This window comes from Pan paniscus, chromosome 19 (assembly GCF_029289425.2).
Source record: "Pan paniscus chromosome 19, NHGRI_mPanPan1-v2.0_pri, whole genome shotgun sequence".
In the NCBI taxonomy this organism is placed as follows: Eukaryota; Metazoa; Chordata; class Mammalia; order Primates; family Hominidae; genus Pan; species Pan paniscus.
The window spans coordinates 7,526,740-7,532,739 of record NC_073268.2 but is presented as its reverse complement, the minus strand read 5'-3'; positions in this window follow the sequence as shown (position 1 = coordinate 7,532,739).

Below are 6,000 nucleotides of genomic sequence, written 5' to 3'. Positions count from 1 at the left end.
ATTTAACATGACAGAAAAAAATCACGTTATTTTAAAAATACATCACTGATTTCTGCCTACCCCCAGAGAAAAAATAGTGGGGTCTTTTACGAATCATACATTTTGTTCATCTATATTACTATAGTATACTGTTAATGTGATTATCTAAAAAAAATTATACTATTTGTCTAATAACAACCCACCTCATATCACCATAGCACTAACAATCTTCTCATAAATGTAAGCATAGTAGTGGGTACTGTTATTAACATGAGCTGACTAATACAATTTCACATTTCAAACGCAATTGTGGGTGCTGTGCTACTGCATATTATATTAGTAATTATTGTTCTCTAAAGGTTCTTAAAAGCAAATAAACAAATGCAAGGCAAAACATATGAAATGCAAGGCAAAACATACGAAATGCAAGGCAAATGCATTAAAAACTTTTGAGTGTTAATATATAGATTTTATTTTATCTTTTTAATTTCTTTTGCTTAACCAAATAGATTATGTAGTTTTGATTAACTGGCCATGAAATAGCTCCGCCTACATAGAATTTCCCATGAATAATTGGTTGTGGAGACTTTTGTGTGTGACCCAAATCCTCCCTCAAAACTGAAGTTTGCCCAGCTATTGGGAGTGTTGGCAAATCATGCCTCTCAGCTGATTCTCTCTAGAATTTATTCTCAGGAGATCTAATTAATAACTTGTCAAGCTGATGTCCATCCTTGGGGACAACTCGTATCTGAAGAATGGCCAGTGAAAGGTATTAAAACTCCATATTCCTGCCTCAATTTAGGGCAACTCTGAAGGGTCACCCCAGCTTCTCAGCTCCCCCTTGAGATTAGCTGAGGTATTTGTTGTGACTGCCTCACATCTCAACTCCCTTTATCCAATTCAGCTTTTTCACCACAGTTGTTGGTTCCTAGGATTTTACCCAGTTAAATGTTCTCTACACAAATCTCTATCTCAAATCTGCTTTACAGGGAATGTGGCCTCAGACAGGTTTTCATTAGGTTCTGGACATAACTCTCATTAGTCATTGATATGATTTGGCTGTGTCTCCGCCCGAACCTCACCTTGATTGTAATTATCCCCACATGTCAAGGATGGAGTCAGGTGGAGATAATTGAATCATAGGGGCGGTTTCCCCCTACTGTTCTCGTGGTAGCGAATAAGTCTCACGAGATCTGATGGTTTTAAAATGGGAGTTTCCCTACACAAGCTTTCTTCTCTGCTACCATTTAAGATGTGCCTTTGCTTCTTTTTTGCCTTCTGCCGTGACTGTGAGGCCTCCCCAGCCATGTGGAATTGTGAGTTCATTAAACTTCTTTCCTTTATAAATTACCCGGTCTTGGGTATGACTTTATTAGCAGCATGAGAACAAACTAGTACAGTCTGTTCTATAAGCCCAAGTCGGATCACAGAGTCCCGCTTTCTGTTTTTTTTTTCTAGCCCATATTTCTACTAAAACTTGACTCATATAGACTTAAAACAAAATAATTAAGCATGGCTAATATTTATTTAATATCTTATACGTGTCAGGTACTGTATTTTGTAACTTATCTTTTAATAATCTTTCCAAATCTCTAAAAGGAGAATTCTGCTCTTTTATAGAGAAAATAAGGATGGCTCTGAAAATGTTAGTATTAGGGGAAGTAGGGTGAGGGACATAGGGGGCACTTTGTGTTATTTGTGCATTTTACTATCAGTCTAAAATCAGGTCAAAATAAAAATTAAAAAAAATGAGTAGTAGAAGCAGGTTGTTAAGATTTTCAGTGTGACTCTAGAATTTTTTTGTTTGTTGTTTGTTTTGGAGTGTAGTGGTAAGATCTCTGCTCACTGCAACCTCCACTTCCCAGGCTCAAGCAATTCTCCTGCCTCAGTCTCCCAAGTAGCTGGGATTATAGGTGCCCGCCACCACACCCAGCTAATTTTTTTTTTTTTTTTTTTTTTTTTTTTTTTTTTTTTTTTTTTTAGTAGAGATGGGGTTTCAGCATGTTGGCCAGGCCAGTCTCCAACTCCTGACTTCAAGTCATCCGCCCGCCTCAGCCTCCCGAAGTGCTGGGATTATAGGCATGAGCCACCACTCCTGGCCCAAAGTTCATATTTTAACTACTAACCTAAATTATTTTAAAAACAAAAGTCTCCTTGGACTCAAAGCAGGTCAGAGTGACATGATCATGTGCCTGTTTTGTGCAGGGTGAAGTGAGATTATTATCTAGGAAATAGCTGAAATGTCCTGAGGGTGACAAAGAGGAGCTGTGTTTTCAGCCAAATATCAGAACCAGGGCCACTGCCTGCCGCCGAACCCCAGCGGGCACCCCTACTTTGTGTTTATCTGTGGTGGCTACGCTTGCCCACCTGGGTGGGAACCCCGAGAATGACTCCAGACTTTTCCAGGGACTGCATGCCAGGGTATTTTTACAATTTATGTGTAGACTTTGTTCGGGTGGAAAAGTTATTTTATGAAGACGAAACAAGCAATTGGGGTACCTACCTTATGGCATTTTTTACATTGAGAGTGTTAAAAATACCCCTCCCCTAACCAAAACGCTGACAAATAGAGCCAGGGAAGGCCATGCAAAAAAGGATTCTTGGGCTTGTATGCCTGATAACAAAAACTTATCACAGAAGACTGCAAAAAACACAATCTTGCACAAAGCCCATTGCAACTTTGCACACAACAATGCTTCTGAAGGATATTTGCCCAACAACTGCCTGTCCAACCTGGGCCTGGCATCACCTTTGTTATTGATCTTTGTAGCCAAGGATAATCATTTCCAAATGATCATATAATCTTCCTCATTTTTTCTTTTGTCTTCCTTTACCTTCGTGAATATGCATATAGTTTACTCTGGCTTGCCTATTTCTATTACAAGGCTCTGTTTCCAAATGAATATCTTTTTCTTGTGGAGAGTCTCTCTCTGTTTGTTATTTAGGTTGATAAGAGAAATGTGAACATTTGAGAGCTCAGGTAAAAGGCCTTAGTCTACAGTGAAACTTTTTTGCACCCTTAGATGCTTACTTCCACTACAACTTGCAGGTGGGCCTTGAAAGTTCTTGGAATCAGTTTGAGCTTTGGTCTTCTCCGATTCATTTAGCATAGATTCTCAAAATGTGGTCCCTGGACCCACAGCATCAGCATCACCTGGAGATTGTTAGAAATGCAAATCATCGGGCCTCATTCCAGACCCTCAGCTGGAAACTCTAGGGGCATGGCCAGACCCTCTGTAGCTGAACAAGCCATCCAGGTGGTTTTGATGCAGCTAAAGTTCTGGAACAACTAATGTAGCCCCATTTGGAAAACTTGGCTCTACAGGCCTCCCTAGCTGGTAAGCTGCTAGCATTTTTTGTTTGTTTGTTTGTTTGTTTGTTTTGATACAGGGTCTTGCTCTGTTGACCAGACCGCGACCTCCTGGGTTCAAGCGAGGACTCAGCCTCCTGAGTAGCCGGGACTACAGGTATGTGCCACCACCATGCCCAACTACTTTTTGTATTTTTTTTTTTGTAGGGATGGGGTTTTAGCCCAGGCTAGTCTCAAACTCCTGGACTCAAGCAATCTGCCCACTTTGGCCTCACGAAGTGCTGGGATTATAGGCATGAGCCACTGTGCCCGGCCCTGCCAGCTTTGTATAAGCTGAGGAGTTTTTAAAAATACCTAGACTCAGGGCAAACCGCAGACACTTAAGTCAGATTCTCTGGGAGGTGAAGCCCAGGCACTGGTATTTTTAAAGTCTCTACAGATGGTTCTAATGTGCTGCTAAGTTAGAGAACCGCTGATCTAGACCAGGCCTTTTCAAACTTAATGTGCACGTGAATTACCTGGACCTTGTTAAAATGCAGATTCAGTCTGCATAGGCCTGGGGTGGAGCCTGAGCTTCTGCATTTTTAACAAGTCTCTAGAGGATGCTGCTGCATCTGGGCTGCTAACTACACTTGGATATAGGAGGTTCTGGAGAGCAGAGGAAAGAGCATGAACCATAACCTAGGGGCTGGTAGTCCTGACTTCCGAGCCAAGGTTTGCCTTTATGTGGCTGGCAACTTGCTTGGACTCCTACCTCAATTCTTTGGGCCCAAGGTTTGTCCTGCCTTAGAAGGATGTCAAGAAAATTGAGTGAGTAATGCAGAATTGTTTCTTAAAGTGTGTGCAGATGCTCCATGAATTTAGAGAGTATGTGGATGCACATTAGTAAATTTTAATAGTTGTGACCATGTTGTTATGAGTACTTAGAACAAGTAATAATGGCTTTTGATGTATAGTAGTAAGAAAGCTTCCTTTTAAAAGGCATGTATTTAAGTTTCAAAAGTGGGGCTATTTAAAAATATATGAAATAATAGTAGAGGTAATTGACAGAGCAAAATTAGGAAGGCAGGATGAGAATGACTCAAGTTTGGGAAATGCTGAGAAAGCAGATGCCCAAGGGCTATGAAAACTTAAAAAAAATAGGTAGCACTTGATTTTGATTGGCTGAATGAGATGATGTGTTTGATCATTTATGGGGTTGGCATTTGGCAACATGCACTGGGTGGCTGGGATCACTGTTTATTAAAAAATATTTGAGTCTCTACTTTGCACTAGATACTCTTTTAGTCTCTTGGAAAAGGGATTGGGGGGCAGGCAGGATAAAAACAAATCATTTATGCCCACAAGAAAATTGCAGGAAGATAAAAGTCATGAAATAAACTCTATGCTTCTAATTTAATATTTTTTTATAGACTATGAGAAAAAAGTTTTGCTCACTATCAGCTAGGAAAGCTGTCTTAGCACAACCATTCATTCTTGCACAAATCAAAATCAAGACGAGCCAGATTTAATTTAATATTTTTTTCACAGATTATGAGAAAAAAGTTCTAATTTAATTTTTTTATAGATGATGATAAAAAAGTTTCGCTCTCTATCAGCTAGGAAAGCTGTCTTAGCACAACCATTCATTCTTGCACAAATCAAAATCAAGATGAGCCAGAAGGCTCCATTCTGACAGCTTCTAATGGAGAAGCTACACTTACTGGACATGGGGAAAGTTGCTGGGCTCTAAGGACTGTGCTCATTTCTTGAACTAGATAAATGGTCTTGGTGTAGCATAATACCAAAACTTCTTGTCGCAGCCCGTAAGGACAGAACTCAATCAGCCTGAAAAGGAAGTCAGTGACTCCGACTCAACACAGGAATGTTCTGTGATTCCTAAAGAAGGATGTAGGAGTGTGGCACAATTCAACCACAGTCTGTGGCCCTGTGCCTCTGCCTTGACATGAGTGGGATTTCCCAGCTGGTCATTTTCTTCTTATCTAAGACATTGGGAACAAATTACTTGACCTCCTCTGGGCTTCAGTACTCCCACTCATCAAATTAGAGGACTGGGCAGTCGCTAGGCTCTCTTTAGGCATCATATTTTAGTTTCTGTGATTTTAAATTTGAGAAGGGGTGTCTAAGGGAGAATACATAGGGGAGGGGGAAAGGCTTATTAAAAGTGTAGTTAGACACTGAATGTTTAAGAATTGCATTTTGTAATAATACCTTTACCTAATCAGGACTGACAATCTTACCTGATGACAGCACCTGGAGGAATGGCTGCATTCAAAAATAAAAATGAAATAAAACAAGACCTTATTTGAACTTAGCAATAATGCTGATTCCTCTTTTTGATTTGAGGAGGTTATAGCTGTTGTAAAGGCTTGAATTGGGTCTGCCCAGGCAAAACGGAGTCAAGAGTCCATGTCGGATGAATTTTAACAATGTAGACAATAGAAAGGGTTGCTTAAACTGCCCCTCTTTTACCAAAACACATTTACAAATGAAAGAACAACACTTCCATTTTTTAAAAACATTTTTTGAGATGAAGTCTTCCTTTGTCACCCAGAGTGGAGTGCAGTGGTGCGATCTTGGCTCACTGCAAACTTTGCCTCCCGGGTTCAAGTGATTCTCCTGCCTCATCCTCCCGAGTAGCTGGGACTACAGGCGCCCACCACCATTCCTAGCTAATTTTTGTATTTTTAGTAGAGACAGGGTTTCACCAT